Source organism: Manis javanica, chromosome 4 (assembly GCF_040802235.1).
Source record: "Manis javanica isolate MJ-LG chromosome 4, MJ_LKY, whole genome shotgun sequence".
Taxonomy (NCBI): Eukaryota; Metazoa; Chordata; class Mammalia; order Pholidota; family Manidae; genus Manis; species Manis javanica.
This window is the reverse complement of record NC_133159.1, coordinates 54,617,632-54,638,205: the sequence shown is the minus strand read 5'-3', so window position 1 is coordinate 54,638,205 and position 20,574 is coordinate 54,617,632. Positions and strand designations below refer to the sequence as shown.

Here is a 20,574-nt window from a genome sequence, read left to right as displayed (position 1 = left end):
GAGAAGCTAAATGCCCTCTGACCAAATTATTGTGTGTAGCCAAAAAACCTAGGAGCTTCAAGACTGTTATAATACTAGACTTCTGGTTTCATGAATGACTCTCATTCTAGTTCTGAAATGTGCTATGAAATCAGGGCCCTTCGGATCAAGAGAAAGATAATGAATCAAGCAGGTGACACACCCTTCAAGGTCAGTGCTGTGTTTTAGAGCATGCAAATCCACCCTGTCTGCATTTGTATTAGCCTGGCTTACACTGCAGAGAGAGCAAAGGGGTGAGGGCAGAGGGCATCTGATACATCAGGTGGACTAGGTTGAGCTGATCATATGATACTTCTCTGTTTGGTTCACACTAATAAGGCCCAGAATCCCAAAGACAGATGGTACAGCCCAAGGACAAAGGCTTGCCTTTCACTTAAAGTACCTGCCATCTCAAATTCCATCTCCACTACTTAATGGTTCTTTGACATTAGGCAAATCCCTCAAACCCTCAGAACCTCAGATGCATCTTATATTAAACAGAGTATCAGTTATTGGATCACAGAGGTAGTTGAAGAAAAAAATGAGAAACTGCATTTGAAAAGTTTTTTTTTTTCTTTCAAATATTAGGAATTAGTGATACTTTTATTTAGTTTCATGGAATGAGGTTAGTATCCAGTTCAGGGCTATGTTGCATTTATTCAGCTTTCTGTGCTCAGATTCTAGCAGAGTGCCTCCTTTACTGTAGGAGTTTAGTAAATGTTTGTTGTTGAAAAAATGAAAAAGGGCAACAATTGCTTTGCTGAGAATCTCTTTGATGTATGATTCCAAAATCAGAAAGGAAGTCTTGAGGTCATCTGATTCATGCCTCTGCCTCTGAGAGGCAGTTTGGTAGAGAATGAAAGTTCTTCCAAGGATATGAGTGTCCATGGATCTCACAGCTGATCCACAGGGTCTGGGACAGAAGCTTCAATAGGACACAAGCAAAGCAGTCTCAGTTTACCTTCAGACAAATCAGTTCACTTTCTGCACAGACACCATGAGGTCCAGCGCCTCTAAAATCCACCATCCTTTTCTTACTGTTGGCTAATGGGACAATGTCTGTAGAAGACTCCTATTGAAAAATACAAATATGTTCTCAGAGGATGAATAAGTTATTGAACCAGCAGAGAGGGGGGACCACTGTGCAGTAAGCTTTTCAGGGGAGTAGGAGGGTAGAGTAGAACTGAGGTTATATCTCCAGGAGCATGAATACACTGGTGTGCCTCAGTGGGTCCCAGACATGCTGGGGACATGAAAGCACCCGGAGGAGGGGACTCAGACAGTGTGGGGTGCACGAAGGCAGATATGGCAAACTCGGCCATTTTGACCAATTTTTGAAGTGATTAAGATTGTCAGAGTACAGTTACCTTAATTTTCTCATGTGACTGTCATGACAACTGAATGAGGTACTTAAAGAGGATCATGATCGTCACTCCATAATTTCCAGTGAGGAAACTGAGGCCCAGAGCAGTCAAGTAGTCTAACTATCCCTATACATATGCAGCGAAAGTGGTGCTAGAGGTTATTTCTTTTAAGTCCTGCTTTAGTACTCTTTTTATTAAATTCTGCTGCCTCACTGACTTGGACAACCTACCAACAAAGCAAAAACAATAAAATAAAAAGAATACTAACAGCCTGCTTTTATGATGCCACTACTGTGTAGCAGAATGAGAAACACTTCATCATTTATTAATTATCACCTACAGTTTACGGATTTGGGAAAAGAGTCATGGACGGGATAAATAATGGCCCGCACTCCTGCAGCTCATGAGGGATGGGGCATGGACTCAGATCCAGGTCTGCCTGCTGGCAAAGTCGGGAAGTGCTCAGAGCTCTGGTGCTAAAGGATCTGTGGGTTAGAAGGGTCTTAAAGAAGGCTTGGCATAATCATCCATCTAAATCCTTCTCCAGGGCCCCCCTAAATGGTTCTTTATGTGTTTGGCCTGAAGAAATCAACCTACCTATTTCCAAGGAAAGCCTATTTCATGTCAGGCCAGTACTTGTGTTTATACCACCAAAGGCAGAGATTTGTCTTCTTTCATCAGCAGATACAAGAACATTTTCATAGGAAAACACTTCGATAGCTCACTCGAGGTCAATCCAAGACTCACAAGGTCTGGGGGTTGGCTGCTGCTGTTTTAGAGGAAAGGGGATTCCTACAAGAGGATGAGTTGCAGTCTTCAGAGGGCTTGGAGAATGGGAATATGAAAAAAGAGGGGGGAGTAAAACGGTGGCATGCTGTGTACTTCTTCATGTTACTGCCTCCTTAACCATCCCCCCACCCCAAATAAACAAAAAACAAAATTTCATCAAAGTCTATAAAACACTAAAACACTTGTTTGGAATTTTATGGAAATCTTTGAAAGGCTTGGTCTGGGGTTATTGCCAGCAGAATGGAGATTGCACTTGTATTCAAGGGAGCTGCACCCGTGAGTGTAATGCCCAGACAACTGGCAAATGACTTTCGGGGGCTGAGTCTTTCTAGAAGGTAGTGTGGGAGGTTGTGGTAGGTCTAGTTAGATCTCATTGTCTAGGGAGAGTTATAGTTAGAAGACTTTTTCCAGATCATTGCCCTCATAGTTTTTCTTTTAGTTGGATGGTTCCAAGCAGAGAAAAGGAAAATTAGTCCAGTAAACTCTTGACATGCCAATGAGATACTTTTTGAGGCTTTCTCAAGTCCTCATCTTCATGAATATTACCTACCAGAGCCCATGATCTTCTGTACATTAATCTGAGACTTGAGGGAGATAGTATCTCCCCAACAGGGCTTTTATGAGGATTAGTGAAATCATATATTAAGTGGAGATAAAACTCCATAAAAAATTTGATTCCAGGCAGTCAGTTAAGCTCATTCATTTGCTAAATGACTTGCTTTTCAGAGTGTGATACAAATTTGTGCCTCAGTAAAATTAAAGAATGGTGGCACAACATGGCCTTTGGAGTGTAGCTTGAAAATAACTGAAACCTTAAATATAAAAATTTCAAGTGCTGAGATTCATGGTATCAAACACTGTAAAGAATCTTTCTTATTTCTCTGTTTGAAACCCCCAGGTCTTTGCATGTCAGCCATCAGTTTTGCACTTAAAAAGATGAATGATCCAGAATAACAGTGCCATTTTTTTCTGTCCAGCTACTAATGATTTCATCTCTGAGGTCTAATTGTAGTTCTCCCTTTTAGTAATTAATATCCAAAGAGCAGGTGGTAACTGTTGATTAGAACCCCACTCCTTGCCTCTTATATCATCAGCAAAGCTAGAAAGAGATGTTGTCTAACTGTTGCTGGCATCATGTTAAAGACCAAGGAAAGGGCTGGGATCAGAGATCAGAGCTTGGCTGGATGCCAGGTGTGTGAGCTCAGATCATCTTGTTTTTGTCTCCTGGGAGATTTGTGAGAGGCAATAACTCCACTTGTTTGATTAGAGAACATAAATCTTAGAGAGAACGAGTGAGATTGGTATCACAAATAATTTTTGAAATGATAGGGTGGTTGCAAACACATTGTGAGCACCCATGGACAAGCTGGAACTGCAAATCTGCACATTTATACTATCTACGTGAGCCCTTAGCTCCCGACCTGGAATGATAGACTCTCCTTGGAAAGTAATCAGCTCAGGTCCCCCAGCCTCTGAAGATAAAGATACAGGAAGCAATGACAAGAAGGGAGAGGGTGAGAAACCGCACTCCTAGGATGATCAGAGTAGATCAGCAGAATGACTGGGGAATGTTGTTTCTTGCAAGAAAGACAGGTCATTATCGCAGAACCATCTGGTGGCAGAAGAACAAGAAGGGGGATGGAGGCGCTAAGCGGTGGTCACGTAGCCTTGTCTTACTGTTTGCGGACGCCCACGATCAAGCTATTTCCTGACACAAGTGGGTCAGCTAATAGCCTAGGCTCAGGAAAGAACAGAGCTTTAGGAATAAAGCAATAAGAAAGAGGACCTGCAGAGGCTGCAGGGTTCCTCCAGTAAGGACACTTTGAGACCCTCCCTGAAACTTTCTGTAACACAGGCAGGGTAGTCTCCAGACTCAGGGAGAGTGAGACTAGTCTGGATTCAGGTGGGCCAGTTGCTAGGAACCTCAGTGTTAGATGGCATTTGTGGGACCCCCATCTTTCAATCTGGCCTGCATATGCCTTACGTTTAGCTCCCATTAATGATTACAGAATGATTGGACTAGTCACTAAGTCTAAAATATCAAGGTATTTCACATAAAATGCAGATTTCTGGCTCCACTTGAGTGGAAAATCCGGCAGTTCTGGGCCTACATTCTCACATAGCAACATTTGGGTGGAGTTGGGTAGCCCCTGCCCCCTGAGGCCAGGGAGCAACTGTCCACTCCACCATGTTTCCCATTCATCCATTCATCTGTTTCACTCAAAGCCCCTGGAGGCATCTGTATTTGTTACTCCTGCTCTAGAATGCAACATCAACAAAGGCAAGGGATGCAAGTTTATATTCTCAGTGGAGCTTTGTTCCCAGCACAAGTCTGCACAGTGCTGGACAGTGCAGCACTTCAATTTATTTATAAAATAAACAAATTAAATATTTAATAGCAGATAGTGAATGAATACAGCTCTGCCAAAGCAAAGCAGATCTGCATTTAAATCCAGGCTGTGTGATCTTGGGTGAGGGATTGAACTTTTTAAGCCTCCATTTCCTCATTTATAAATTTGGGATAAAAACACTGACCTGGTAGGGCAGTCTGCAAGAATGAATGCACAATGCTTATCGTGGCATTGGCACTTAGAGAACACCCAGAAAATATTTGCTGAATGGCTGAAACAATGTTTAGTTGCATGGCTGTGATCCATGGGCCTCCTTTGTTGGATAAAGTAGAAATTAATTCCATTAAACAAGCATGGGAATTGCAATGGGCCAGAAAAGAATAATAAATGGTGAACAAAATAACGTTCTCGCGGAAGTGAGGGTTTGCTAGGCAGGGAAGGGGAGCTCATTCCTCAGTTTCATGTGGATCAGGGCAACAGCGGAAATTGCCTGAAGAGGGAGAAGGCCGCTGGGTGAGTTATAGGGATGGAGGCAGGGGTTATGCTCACAGACTTTAAGGACTAAAGGATGTGTAATTCCTGCCAGGCTCTCTGCTAGGCTCCTGAATACATTAGAGACCTCAGACTCTTGCATCAGGCTATGAATGCAGTAATACTCACTGTTTGGGGTTGATCTAATTGGTTAATACACGAATCCATACAACATCTTAACACACTGGCTAGCACATAGGGGATTCTCAGCAAATGATTGATTTGTTGGTATGTGAGGGAAGCTCTGCTTTGAGGTCTGCTGTCCTGACTGCTATTTTCTCTTTCATCCCTTTGTCAAGGGACCCTGGTCCATCCGCCTTCCTTCTCTCGGTTTGTTTCCTGCAACGTAAGAGGGTTAGTTTGTGTAGTGGAGGCTCTGGAGTGCCATCCCAAACTCGCTTCAGAACAAAGGCATTCAACACCCCAGTGGCTGAGAGCGTTGGCAGCTGATGGCCCATCACAGAGCTCCTCCTGGAGAACTGCTCTCAGCCAAAGGTTAGCTGCCTCATCCAAGGTTACACCCATGCCCTCCCTGGGCGCAGCTCCGTGCAGAGGTAGGAAATGCAGAGCGGCTAGATCAGGACGCCTCTGTAGGGCCGTCTCCGTAGGGCCATCCCCGCTTCGCAGCTCTTCCTGGAATCAGCTGAATCCTGTTTCCCTGTAATTCCACTTCTCCCTCTGCCTAGTCCTATTTCCTTCATTCTCTTACAGATGTTTTCCAGGGAGCACTGTCCAAGGGACGTCTGAGCACAAGTCTCCCTTTCTGAATCTATTTCCAGGGAGCCTGATCAATGGCCGTTTGGGCGATTTCAGCTTAGTCTCTCTGAGCTCAAAGTGTTTTGGCTTATTGTATTGGGTTAGATTACAAGAAAGTGGCATGTAATACAGAGGAATATCAAGGTTATCTTCTGACAAAATCCTTTAACCTAGACCATAGAGAATTCTTTCTATATAAAAATAACATGCGATTAAGGCAAGTATTTTCCGGAAAGATGTGAGGATTCAACTAAGTGGCAGACCTCCGTGCAGCTGATACAGCATTTTGGAGCTTGCGGCACATATAGTGCCTCTATTAGACATCCCCTTCAAATACCTGCATAAAAGCCTGGAAGGAGAATCTGCCTCAATCCTAGGGCACGAATAAAGGTTTCTTCCCCAAAATGCTACCTGCAGGCTCTGCTGACACCACCTGCTTGCCCACAGGAGCAACAGACATGGCTGGATGCTGCCTCCACTCTGGAAGGAGCAAGTTGTGATGATCAGCTGGGTTGGGAGAGCCAGGAGAGTCCGGCAGCACCACCTCTCACTGGCAGTTCTCTCCCTAACATCAGGCATTTCTGTGCTAGGAAAAGTAAGGGGGAGCCTGACTTTCCCTGCACAGAAGGAGGCCTCTTGACCAATGCAGGCTGAGCCCCAGATGTCACTTCAGTACCCACGAGGGACAGTGTGCTCAGCCCCTCAGAGTGTGGATCTGGGCCCCTTCAAGAACAGTTTGTACAAGAGAAGCCGCAGCTGCAGCTGGTGTTTGCACATGCTGTCCCTGGGGACCCGATGTTCAGCGTCATGTGAGTCCTCTGGTTCAGAAGCAAAGGTGCAGAGCCAGGAAGCTTAGGGTGTCCTTCATAAGGACTCCCACAAGAGGAAAAGCACCCTGAGTAGAGCTGTAGGAGGGTGAGACATGGGGATGGTTTAGGGTCTGCGCAGAGGAAGCCCCTTCTGCAGGACCAGAGTCAAAAGGAGTTAAGGACGTGTGTTGGAATCAGAAAAGTGACTCTCCTCCGGGCACGTTCCTTACCGCTATTGAACGTTTATTTCCCTTTCTGTGAAACAGGGTGAGAGTCAGAGTCCTGGCTTCCCAAGGTGCTGTGCAGCCTGAGTGAGGTCACATGTCAACAGGATTCGGCTCTGGCCCTGATCCTCAGCATGCACCCCTGAGCGACTGCTATCTTCATTCTGCAAGGTGGCTGCAGCTGAGAGGTGCAGGCTGGAGGAGTTTAGGCTTGAGGTGCTTTTAGGTTAAGTGTCCGCCTGGAACTGGTTTAGGAGACCCTCTCATACAGAGTGACTCATGACTGGAATTGCTATTACATCCTACGTGGCTCATCCTCCTGCATTTAAAGTTTGAATTACCATCATCAAGAAAAGGGTTATCTTTCCCTTCCAATATTCCAAACTAGCTTCTATTGGCACCTCTTAATTCCTGTGGGCACATAGTTTAAGTCAGCAGAAGGAACTGGTAGAGTTGTTTTTCTGTATTATTGATACTATTATTATTGCAAATTTCGATTTGTTGAGTGCCTACTATGTGTCATTTCATTCAATCCCCATGCTCACTAGGGAGTGAAACAACTCCACCACATGAAATGATAGTCTCATGGAAAGGGAATACAGAAGAAAAATGGGGTGGAAACAAGGGGGTAGTGAATAAACTTGTTCATAAGAACACATGGGACTCTGTCTGGGGACTGACTCCTAATCCCTGGGGCACACTCTGCAGGACCTAAAGGCTCATTAGCAGCTGGAAGCCAGAGCTGGCCACCGTTAGGTGTTAGTCCTTTGGAACTAACTCCTTGTCAAAGGTTTTGTGTTGTGCTGTGAAACACCTTCACTACCCTTCTCTGTATTTCTGGGTCAGGATGTTCCCATGCCAATAAAAGCAAACATCAGCTCCTACAGCTTAACACTCTCCTTGACATGGGAGCTCACCTTTTTCATTAAACCTTTCAGCCAGGTACGGGGCTGTGAGGGGAAGGAGATCTGCCCCGTAGGGAAGTCTCTGGATTACTGAGAAAAATCCAGGGGTGCCTGTGAGACTCCAGAAGGACCTCTTTGTGAGCATTTCTCAGGAGCTTCCTTGGAGCTCTCACTAATCAGAGCCAGAACCCCCCTCCTAATGCCTCCCATTTCTGTGGGAAGCCAGGACCTCCCCAGATTTCTCTTGCTCTGGAGAGGGCCCTAAACACAGTAATTGCCTGTCTGCCTGCTTTCTGCCTGCCTTTTCTTTTTCCCTCCCTGTTTCTTTTTTTCTCTCCCTTGATTTCTTCCTTTCTTTCTTTCTTTTTAATTTTGAAATTAACTTACTTCCAAGTCCTGGCTTTACCACTTTACACATGCCTTCACACAAGTTAACCTGTCTGAGCCTCAGTTTCCTTCTCTGAAATGTGTGAAGTGATTTCTGGCATCCCTTTCAGCCCAAATTCAAATAACACCAATGCCCAAAATAGTAAACGAGAGCTCGGGCATTGGAGTCAGTTAAGACTGGATTTGAATCTCATTTGCCACTTATTTCATGGCCTTAGGCTAGGAAGGCATACTTTCTTTGGGTCTATTTTTCTGACATGGAGATGGTACTGACCTCATGATGTGAGAGGATTGGATGTGATAACCGTACTGAGCACACTTATTATGTGCCTGATTCTGCTCTAAGCTCATTACATGTGTTGACTTATTAATTCCCACAATATCGCTACAACAAGATTTTTCATTTTGTTAGTGTCTCTGCTGGTCTTTCTGGCTTGTTGAAGGGTTTTGTTTACTTATTTCAAACTTAATTCTATTTTTGACTTATCCACATCTATAACATAGGTGGCTTCTCTGTCTTCAATATATTCTTTAAAAAATATTGTAAAGGCTATGGCCAAGAATAGAACACTAAGAAAATACTGCTAAATCCTTGTACATTAAAACACCAGGGAGTTTTAGAAATATACATACCAGACAAATGAAATCTGAATCTCTGAGCATAGCACCAGATACTGATGTGTTTTATAAGTTCCCCCACTTACTCTAACAGTTGGCCAAGACTGAAAACTACAGCCTTATGTCATGTGTCTAGAGTTACTAATCAAGATTAATAAGCCATGAAAGGCTGTGGGTAAGGTGGTTATCAATTATGACTCTGTCTGCCTTATCTTTCTATCTACATTTCTGCAATTAACCTGTCAAGTCTCCCTCTAAAGCCAGAAAACATTATCTTTAGCATGGTCCTGATCAAGTTACTCTAATAAACCCATCAGACAAGTGCTGACTCCTAGTGATGACTATTTTCATACCTAAATGTTTAGAAATATGCTCTAGGGTTTTGCCCAAATTCAGGGCATAGTTTTATCATTTCTGGAAAACTAGCTTTTCGAGAATGAGAATTGTTGCCTATTTCTAGTCTTCTAGAACTTTACCATCTCTGTCAAATAACTCCCTCATCACACCTGAAACTTTCTCAACACTGCGGGTTTTAACTGATATTTATTTGAAAATTCAAGGTTAATTAAGAATCTTTATGCTCATTTTCTATGCTTCACCTATTTCAGATTATATTCATGTGTTAACTGTTCATCCAATAAATACTTGTAGAATATCAATTCAGAGCCTGGGACTGACTGTGTCAGAAAAATGATACCATCTACTAAAACCCTGGGGGTAGCTAGCATGGACTGCTCACTAACAGTTCTGAGGAAATCCTTTCCACAAATGCCCTTTAATCTTCAGAATCCTAAACCATTTACGCCCTCACTGTGTGTGTGACCCATCCAGCGGGTTCCTGACCATTTCCTTTGTGTGGGCTTTCCAGAGGAACAGCCTCAAAATTCACCTTAGCATCTAATACCTAGTCTATCTTGGTACCTCAGTTTATACCCTCTTATATCACTGAGGTGGACAGGCTGAGAACCCATTTGCTAAATGGGCAGTAACCTGGTAAATAAATGTAGAACTGAGATCTACTTACTTGGTTGTTTTTATAAAGGCTTATTGTATAACATTCATACCTAAAGCCAACTTGTTTTCTCCAAAAATATCGCTCCATGCCCTGGAAGCCTGATTCAACATAGCCTCCATATTGGCTGTCAGTTCCCTATGCTAATAGTTTTCATGGTACATAGAAAACAGATCCAAAATCTACTGTGAAAAGGTAAAATAAATTGGCCTTTCTATTTTTTTCTTCCTGTCCACTGTAAAGTAATTCTAACTTTTTTATTCCAGGATTATACTCCAAAATTCCCTTTACATACCAAGGAAGTTTATTATTTTGGAGTCCATAATGTGCTGGATTGTTTAACATTTTAAGTCTTATAACCCTCACAAAACCCCTTGGCAGTGTGTACTGCTATATCTATTTTACAGTTGGAAGTTGAGATTCTGCATTATTAAGTAAACTGCCTAAGTTCTGATGACAGCCAGTGCTGGAAGTGTGATTCAAACCTGGGTTATACTGATGCCTGAAGCATGGTGCTTTCTGCAGCCTGAGAGAGAACAGTCAGCTCCAGCCCATCCCAGGCCACCATTATTACTGGATAACAGTAATTATTCCCACTGAATCCAGATCCAGCCACAGTGTCCTCAGCACATTATTCCCATGGCCACGAATAACCTTTCCGAGTTGGCAGGCAAATTGGAGACTATTTGTCATCCCTTCACACTATGATGGGTAGGTTGAATTAACCAAATCCTAAACAGATTATTTGAATTTTTACAGCATTCATCAAAAATCATTCTTTTTAACTAAATTCCTTTCCATTCTCTTAGAATGCAGATCAATTTCATGTGCTCACCAACATTCTACATATTCTGGCCTCTTCCTCTCTTTCCAGACTCATCTTGAATATCTTTCTCCCTCTTTTTGTGTCCTCTAGACTTAACAGGCATCTTTCAATTACTCATAGAGTCTATGCCCCCTTTTCCTCAGGGCCTTGGCACATGCTGCTCTTTCTCTCCGTAACATTGATCCTCTCCTTCTTTACCTAGTTAACTTCTCTTCTTCCTTTAGGCCTCTGCATGCTGTCTATCTCTTGAGCCCCAGCAAGATCATATCAGACCCCTATCTATCCATTTTAATGCTGTAGAACTTTCTGTCATGGAGTTTAGCATGGTTTGTAAGTATGCTTGCACCATGTCATTATTTAATCATTCTATCATTTCTCCATTTACTTTCAGCACCAGTGTCTAGCACATAGTAGGCAGAAAACAAACAAATAGATACAGACCAGTGTCTTCAAATTTAAAATAATTACAGGAATCTCCTGAATTGCCTTTGTGCATTGAGCATCTAAGGTATTAACCATAATAAATATGCAGAGAACCTGTCTAGAAATAATGCATTTGTGAAATGAGGCAACACTAGTCAGATGGCAACTCCCCTTTCCCCTGCATGCCCCTAGTCACATGCAGACATCTGCATGCTCTCCCCGTGGGCTGCTCCATTTCCACCAGAGGCAGCAGACAGAGCAATAAAGGAGAAAGCGGAAGTGCTGAAGTTAGGCTGGGGTTTGAGTCCCGGCTCTTATACTCCAGCTGTGCAAGATTTGTCCTGTGGCTTAACTTCTCCCTGCCTCAGTTCGCTCACCTGTAATACCCCTCACTCATAGGATTGCATGGAGATTTACTGGGGTAATGAACCTGAAGCACTTGCCTAGCACAGAGACTGGCTTGCTGTATTAAGAATTCTCCCTTCCTCTAGGGTACACTACATACTTGGTAAAACGACAGTGCATTTCTTCAGTCAAGTTATGTGATTGAAATAGCTGATGTTATGTCATGGTACATGGTTCTAAACAGCTCCCCACATTAACCCATTTTAAACATCCAAGATCTCTATGAATAAAGTGTTAGTATTATCAGCCTCATTTTATGTATGAGAAAAGTGGGGTTCAGAGAGATGAAGCAACTAGTCTTTATTACCAAAGATAATAAAGACAATTAAAGTCACACAACTAACCATTATTGGGCCAGGATTTATACCCAAGCAGTCACTTTACAATCTTAGACCACCACTCCACATTCTCTTAGCTGGAGAATTAGCAAGGACTAATAGGCAGTGAAAAGACCTTTGGCTTTGGAAAGAGAGCAATCTCCCAGTTTTACTATTTGCTGGGTTACCTTGGCCAACTCAGCTCCCCATTTTCTACAATGGGGATAATTCCCCTTGCCTCCAGGATGTGAAACCCACAGGACATGGGACAGATGTGGGCCCTTTACTCCCCCACAACAATCAGGCTGGAGCAATTTCTCTTTCTTTTATAAAAGTACAACCTTTAAGTGTTCTTGCCAATAACCTAGGCAGGGTAAAGAGAACTTTGTCCCTTACCCAGTTCTAGTATTTCTTGGACAAGAAATGTTGACATTGAGCCCACACAAAGCTGGAAACTCCCAGACGGTAACTGTACAGGCTCTGACCCAGCACAGATTTCCCCTGATTTCTACAGAGTTTCAACACAGAGCCCTCAGCTTGGCCTGAGGCCTGGGAAACACAGAGCCTGGCATGGGGGAGGAAGCTCTGCTCCTTTGAATGGGAGGGAGTCTTGGTAGGTGATTTTGTTGAGCAAACAGGCTAGAGCCACCCAGCTCCTGCCCTTCAGAAACCTGAACTCATATCTCTCTAGAAACCTCCCTCACGTGGCATCATCCAGAGTGGTGGCTTTTAAAAAAAAAGAAAAATCTGACATTGTCCTTTGATTGTCAGAATCTCTCCGCTCTGTAAAGAAGGACTTGCCCACAGTGGCCTTGGGACATATGCTGAGCATTCTGAGCCCTGAGGAAGGGGTTGAAGCCTATACAGTGCTCCAGTCTCACCCATGAAAGGGAGAAGATAATGGCTCCTCTGTCCTCTGGTTACTCTGAGGATATAGTGGACTAATAAACATTCCGAGCTTAGGACAGGGCCCAGCCCTCAGTAGGCTCAGAACCTGTGAGATGTAGTTGCTGTGTTACTACAGGGGGTAGGCCACTTGCCCTAGATCACACAAAAAATGAGTAAAGAAATTAGAAATGGGACAGAGATCTCAGAGAAGTACAAGCCCAGGTCTTCCTGTCATATAAAGCAGCCTCTCTGTGTGGCATGTCTGAGCCTCGGTTTCTTTGTATAGTGACAGGGCAAAGCCACACAAGAGGGAATTGTGGGATGTTGCATGTGAAAAAGCCTCCTCCAGCTGTCTAGCCCACTACCCACTCCACCCCCTGTGATCCCACATCATTAAAATCATTTCCAGCCCCTCATCTCTCTGGATTCTTTGCAACCTGAGAGGCTTCTCTAGCTCCAGAAACTCCCCGTGGGGCAGAAGCACCCACAGATTTTCCTGGTCCTCTGAATTCCCATGTTTGGCTAGGCAGGGGACTCTGGGTGTGGTGTCTGTCTATCGAAAGGGTGCCTGTGGCCTGCAGCCATCCCAAGCCCAAGGATGGCATCTGCCTATGTCCTGGCCTAGGTCAGTGTGGTCAGTAAAAGAAGGGCCCCCGTTCCAGGTCTCTGGGACTAGGGGGAGGAAAGCCCTGTTCCCTGGACTCACTGTGTAGGGGCAGGTGGCACTAAGCTTGTGGAGATTTGGGCCCGGAAGGTAGTACAGGCTGGGGCAGCCTGACTGGTGGAGCAGGCAGGGATTTGGGAGGTAAACAGAATTCTTTTTTTTGCCTCAAGTTAGCTTAGGACCTAACACAAGTGCCTTTTCTTCTCTGAGTTACAAGTTTTCTGCAAGTGATAGGTCTTAATGCCCTTCTCATGGGGCCTTAGGGCAGATTAAAAGGGTAATTAATGTAAAGCCCTGACAGAGACTCAATAAGCAGCTGTTTACTTATGCCTTTCCTCTTCTCTTCTAATATAAAAGCAAACAATGGATCTGGATACCAAGAACATGCCAAGAGAAGGAAAAGTTAACACTAATAGTTCAGTATTATTCATGCTCTAGGCAATCTCCCATTTTATCTACTCTATGAGGTAGGGACTATTATTTTTCTTAATTTTGAAAAAATTTTTATTAAAGTATCATTAATATACAATCTTACTTGGTTTCAAATATACCTCACAGTGGTTCAACAGTCCCCATGATCAACTTATACTGATTATGAATTGTTGCGCTCCTTTATCCCCCTACCCTATCCTCTATACCCACTCAAACCCTGGTAGGGACTATTATTATCCTCATTTTACAGATGAGGAAACTTTGCTTATCACCTTGCCCGGAACCCAGAGGATCCGTGTGTACTGGAGTGGTGAAGGAGCTGAGGGAATCAGGAAGTGGTGGACCTGAGGAAATGGTGGAACTGGGGTCTGAACACAGGCCTCTGTTCCCTAAGCTCACCCACCACCCAAATCTGTCATCTGTGAACTGAGCAGGCAGCCCTCAGCAAAGCAGCTGCGCACCAGGCCTCGTTTTTGCATTTCTGAGTGATGGTTCTCACAGATGAAAGCTCTTCTCAGTTAAGTTCTGTCACTTCCTCTCTTGGTTTAGCCTTAGTCTCACTCTTCTTTTGAAACCATAGATCTCCTCTCAGCCATCCACTGTCAGCCACAGGAGGGGAAAATGTACAGCCAGGGCACAGAGTATGGCTTTGGCAGTCCAGACGCCCCTGCTGAGGACACATCCAGGCTATCCTGGGCCTCAGGCTGGAGGCATTTGATGTATCTGACTGTGGTCCCCCCCCACAGGAAGTGATTCTAAGTCTCTTCTGCTGCGGGTCCAGTTCGCCCCCACTCAGTTAGTGATTGCTCATTCTCTATTGGGGCGGGGGCCTTGCGTCGCTCATTTCCTACTCCCTCCCACTGCTCACCCCTGCTCTGGACTTCCCTCAGTCCTCTGCAGTCTCCAAGGCCTTTCACAATCCAGCCACATCAGATGCCACCACCTCCCACCCCTAGGCATCCCATAATGCCCTGTCAAAACTCTGGGTCTTCCCACAAACTCTCTGTTTGGCAAGTCTGCCCATTTCTGCCCTCTCTAAATAACAAGCTGCTGTACTTCCTCCATGACCAGGGCCACCACAGAATGACTCTGCCATTCCCATTATGCTCTGTGGAAATGACACCACCACCTTCATCCACAGCACCTACTTTTGGTTGGAAGGGACCTAGATATTAGGTCTGGAGTGGAGAGCCATGGTCACTTGAATACATATGGAGACTTCCAAGTTCTGGGAAAAACTCAAACTCTGCTCAAGGACATGGGCAGGTGAGGGTTGCTCTCTTGGTCAGCATATCCTTTGCTTTCTGGTCTTACAGTACCAGCAGGAATGGCAAGAGCTTAAGGTGAGTGGGAAAATTGCCATTGGCCTTCCACCCGAAGAGCACCGAGGGCTTGTGGATTCTCCCTTTGCATGACTGCAAAGGAATGCTCTGAAATAGTCTGGCGTTTGGAGAAACACACTTACTGTGCTTGCAATAGCTCTTGGCCTTTCCGATCATCTAGCTTTCTGCATCCTCAGTTTCTTTGTCTGAAAAACAAGGGGATTGGGTCAGGTTCTTGCTAATGCTCTTTGAAGTATTGAAATCCTATGAGCTGGTGGTCAAGACTTTTAAACATAATTTTGTTCTTTTCATATTTTTTCTGATGATAAAATAATGTATTCCAACCATAGAAAAACTGAATAACATGGAAAAGTATAAAATAGAAGCCAGTCTAAAGTTCACCCCTCAGAAAACCTAATATTAATGTATTGGTGTTAAGTATTCTTTTTCCTGGGGAATGCATATAAATTTAAACCTAAATATACTGAAATGTATAATTAAATATCATTCAAAAATATTATGTTAGTGGCATCATAAATTCCTTTCATTTACTTGTTTTCATGTTGTTGGATGTTGAGACTATTTAAAGCTTTTTTGCCTACGTAAATAATATTATCATGAATAAAAAACCTATGTGTATACTCAGATCATTTCCTAAGTCCATTTCACTGAAAAATAGAATTACTAAATTAAAGGATTATAATTATTGTTAGACTTTTGCCATATCGCTTTCAAAGAGTTGTCCTATTGATTGATTCTTCTGCCACAAGTAAGCAAGATGTCTGTGCTAATTTTACTGGAGTCTCAGCATCAGGTTTGATCTTTCAAAATAACTTTGACAACTTGGGAAATGGTATCTCATTGTTATTTTAACTTGCATTTCTCTTGTTACAGGTAAGGTTAATATCTTCCACATAATAATTGGCCATCTTGATTTATTGTTAAATGAACTCTGTTTTATAAGCTTCAAAACAAGAGTATTCATGTTTTGTTTTTCTTCTTGATTTTTGAGAACGCTTTATTTATTTGGAGAATTAAAATCAACCTTTATGGATCTTTGGGAAGCCTACCATATAAGGTATTATATCCTTTGTCTTCATATATGTGGCATATATTTTCTACATTTATTGTTTCCTTTACTTTTGTTTATGGTGAGTTTTAACATACATATTTTATATTTTAGGGAGAAAAATGGACCGATCTTCTCCTTTATAGTTTTCCTTGTTTTTGTTCTTAGAAAGTCTATCTCCACTCTTATAATACATTTCTACCTTTAACTCTACAACCAATTAAATTTAATTCATATATAATATGAAATAGGGATCTACTTTTATTTAACTAATAACTCCAGGTTTTAACAGTATTAACCAAGCTTTCCTTTAGAAAATGATTTACTGTGAAGTCTCTATCACATATTAAAGAATTATACATAGGAAGTTCAGTTTCTAGGCTTTCTGTTCTGTTACATATGTGTTTTCTTTTCCTGTAACACCGTTCCTTAATTATTGCAGCTTTATAGTAATTTTAATTACTTGGAAGTTCATGTTGTCCATAGTTTTTTCGCTTCAAAAGTTCTTCAGCTATTCTCATGATGAATCTCAAAATCAGTTAAATCCACCCCACCAAAACTGCCATTGATTCTTTTTTGAAGTGACAAGAAGTTTCTATGAGAATTTGAGGTGAATTTCTATTATTATGATACTGAGTCTTTCCACCCAGGAGCATGGTGTGTATTGCCACTTGGTAATGTCTTCTTTTATGCTCTTAAATAAAGTTTCCAAGTTTTTTCTCATGGTTCCTGCCTATTTTGTTTTGTTTGTTCCTAAATATTTTTAAATATTTTTGCTACACTATCATAACGGTGATCATATTTTTTATTATACTTTCTCAGTGGTTATTATTTCAGATTGATTATTGAGCATTAAATCATTTCATGCAGATTATTCAGCATTAAATAATCAATTAGTAGTGTTAATTTAGCTTTAGGTAATAGCATATAAATCAAATGTATATTAGCATTTCTTCTTTCTTAGAGGTGCTGGGACGCAGGGAATTCAATTTTGTTCCTGTTCCTAAACTCCACCCACCCCCATGAACCCAGTATTTATTCTTACACAAATTGAGTGCCTTTCATTTGCCCTGTGCTGTGTGTGTAGTGGGGCACAGAAACTTCTACCTTATGGTCACCTTTCAGAGTTTGTCCTTGGGAGTCTTCTGCACTCTTAAGCCACCCTGAGAGCCTGGGTGTGTGTAGTAACAACACTTCCTGGCAGCCTGATGATGCTTATTTGGAGTTTTCCCAGAATCGGCAGTATGGGCTTCCATTTTAATTAGCTTCTCAGGAGGTGTTTGCACAATTCATAAGACAAATAAGCCTGCTTTGGAAGCGAGAAATGGAGCACATAGTGGCCTCGTCTCCTGAGTAAAGCTCCCTGGAGCAATGCTTCTGGGAAGGGTGACCTAAATAATGGCAAGGGAGATGGTGGGTTTGGCTCAGCTCCTCACTATGGATCGGAGGCTTGGCTACTGTTGGAAATTAATGGCACACTAAGCCATATGGGAGATCGGGGAGGAAAAAAATTCAGTAGTACTGATCCTGTCTTTATTTGAATTTTTAGCATTTTTAAATCTTTGACTTTTTGCAATAATGTTTGAAATATTTTATTATTTATTATTTATATTAATAAGGCTTTCTGATTCCCCCTTAAATTCTGCAGCAGAGTTGAGTGCCTCATTCTCCTCACCCTACTCCTAACCCCACTGGAAATGCTTCTGTAGTGAGTTGAACTGTAGCCCCCAAAAAGATATTTCCACCACCTTTCCCCCAGAACCTGTAAGTGTGACTTGACTTGGGAAAAGGGTCTTGTAGATATAATTAAGGTTCTCAAGATGAGATCATCCTGGATTATTAGGTCCTAAATTCAATGACAGGCGTCCTCATAAAAGACAAAAGACACTAGACATAAAAGACAAAAGATGACACAGACACAGAAAAGGCAATCACATGAAGACAGAGGCAGAGATTGGAGTTATGCAGCCACAACCAAGGAGATGAGAAGCTGGAAGAGGTGAGGATTCTGCTTTAGAGCCTTTGGAAAAAGTACAGCTTGGTCAACTTCTTGATTTTAAAATTCTGGCATCCACACTGTGAAAGAATAAATTTCTGTTGTTGTAAGCCACCAAGCTTGTGGTCATTTGTTATGGCAGCCTTGGAAACTATTACAGCCCCAAAGGCAGGTGTGTTGGGAATATGTTTGTAAGCTAGATTGAGGAGAAACCTCAACCCTCAAGTCCCAGCAGGGCAGCGGCAGGTGTTCCAAAGTGTGTAAAGAGAAATACAGGCATAAAATAAATGCTTAAAGACAGTTTCTGGTGGGTTAAATGTATATGTAAATTTCTGTTGATTTATCAAATATTTGCCAATCCCTTGCATTAGGCAATTTGTGGCCTGTGCACACATGTGCACATGCTTGCCAAGCACAGATGTGTATAATTTAAATCAAATCTTAAAAGACAGAACTAAATAATGAAGCAACTGCAGAATTCTAATTAGCTTTTCCCAGAATATTTACCAAGTCTCTTCCAGCTTCTTAAGGAAATCTAGCAAAAGCTCTGTCTGTGATTTCATAACCTCTGTTTTCTGCTACCCTGGTATTGACACCACTGTGTAATAATGAAAGGCTCTTACCTGCCTCCTCCCCCCCATTAACTGTGGGCTCAGTAAAGTCAAAGATTGTCATTTATATTTCCCCATCACTAACTAACTAACTAACATATATATCTTGTGTGTGTGTATGTATGGAAAATATAATAGTATATAAATACATATATTATATATATATATATCATAAATTAAGCTGTTTTTTTAAACAGACCCCAAATAATATTTTGAAGAAAACATTCAAGGCCTCCAATGTTTGATAGTGAGGCCACAAAAATGTAAACTTAGAAGATTTTAACAAGCAGAAATTCCCAGAAAACAAAAGAATAAATAAAGAGTGCAGTATATGTAGTGGTGAAGCTACTTATCTCTTATCTATAAAATGAGGCTTATAAAGGTACTGCCTCACTGGGCTACTGTAGGGTGTAAATGAGCTATTGTATGTAAAGCTTCAATGAAATTTAGTTATTATTATTACCCATTGAATATAAAATGATGAGCAATGTGGCATCCTTAGGCAATCTCCCAAATACCTTGGTAACAGAATCTGCTTCTGGAAAAATGAGGGGGTTGAAACGATGTAATAAGTTGTATAGCTTTAAGCTGGATAAATGTTCAAGGTTTGCTGCTAAAAATGATGGTGTTGGTTTGGGACTAACTGGTCTGAAGATGTCGTTTTTTATACACACAGAATAAGAAGCCTTACAAAATGTTTCCATTTCTTCAAGCTTGATATTTGTACTATAGCATTCATTTCACTTTTACATATCTCATAAACTCCATGCTACACTATTTTTATTTTTGTTAAAGAGTCAATCATTTTCTAAACAGATTTTTTTAAAAAAGAAAAAAGCACATATTTAACAGTATAGCTACCGTCTCGGCGCTCCGCATTTCCTGTTGCAGATGCAGGTTTCCACCTTGTTTCCTTTTCCTTTGCTTGAGGGTTTCCTTTAGATTGTCTTACAATGTGAGTGACTTGCCAGTGGGTTTCAGTCCTGGGCAAGTTCACTTTTGAACTTCGGTGAGACCGAATAATGACAATGGAACGTTGTTGGGGTGAAAGGGTTTATACCAGCTTTATTCCCACGGTGGCAGGCCTGCATGCAGCAAGCGGGTCTCTGCCTCTGGGCCTCTCGGCTTCTGCAGCCGTCTCAGTCTGTCCTCAGCAATGCTATGCCACTCCAGCCTCTGCTCTCCTGCACCGTGCAGAGCTCTTTTATAGAGTCAGTAACAACATAATTGCCCACACATGTGTAGTGAGCAAGCTGACTACTGTCAGGTGAGAATCCTGGCCATAGCAACTTTCATTTTCTGTATAGTGAGTCTGTTGGCCATGTGTTCTCTCACCTTTCGTATGTCTGAAAAAACCTTTGTTTCTCTTTCCTTTTTGGACGGTGTTTTCACTTAGTATAGAATTCTTGGTTAACAGTTTTTTCTTTCAGTACTTTATAGATGTTGCTCTGTTGTCTTTCATTGCTCCTGACAAGAAATTTCTTGACATGTTTACCTCTGTTTCTCTGTACATGACATGATTCCCTGCTCCACCCAACTTTGGCTGCTTTTAAGGTGTTTTTTTTTTAAATCACTGGCTTTAAACAGCTTTTGATGGGCATTGATACAGTTTTTGTCGTTTCTTGTTCTTGGGCTTCATCGAGCTTCTTAAATTTGTGGTTTTATAGTTTTCATCAAATTTGCAGATTTTCCAGCATTTATTCTGAAAAAGATTTTAATAACTTCCCCCTTCCTTAGGGACTCCAACTACACATTATTAGCCTCCTTGAAATTGTTCCAAAGGACAATGATGATTGCTTCATTTCCCTTTCTTTTCATTCTTCTGTCTTTGTATTTCATTTCGAATACTTTCCACCA

General features: G+C 42.1%; 2 long non-coding RNA genes across 3 annotated transcripts; one reads left to right on the top strand and one right to left on the bottom strand.

Moving 5' to 3' along the window:
- Positions 1 to 538: 538 nt before the first annotated feature.
- On the bottom strand, positions 539 to 19,921 carry LOC108386021 (uncharacterized). Its single transcript, XR_001850470.3, has 3 exons — positions 19,579 to 19,921; positions 15,185 to 15,247; positions 539 to 1,090 (listed from the first exon to the last, which is right to left on the bottom strand). It is a non-coding gene; the product is annotated as an uncharacterized lncRNA (long non-coding RNA).
- LOC140848692 (uncharacterized) lies at positions 14,848 to 16,835 on the top strand. 2 transcript variants are annotated; one of them, XR_012129796.1, is made up of 3 exons: positions 14,848 to 14,985; positions 16,054 to 16,119; positions 16,225 to 16,835. It is a non-coding gene; the product is annotated as an uncharacterized lncRNA (long non-coding RNA). The 2 variants fall into 2 exon arrangements; XR_012129795.1 differs by having other exon boundaries at positions 14,953 to 15,062.
- Positions 19,922 to 20,574: the final 653 nt, after the last annotated feature.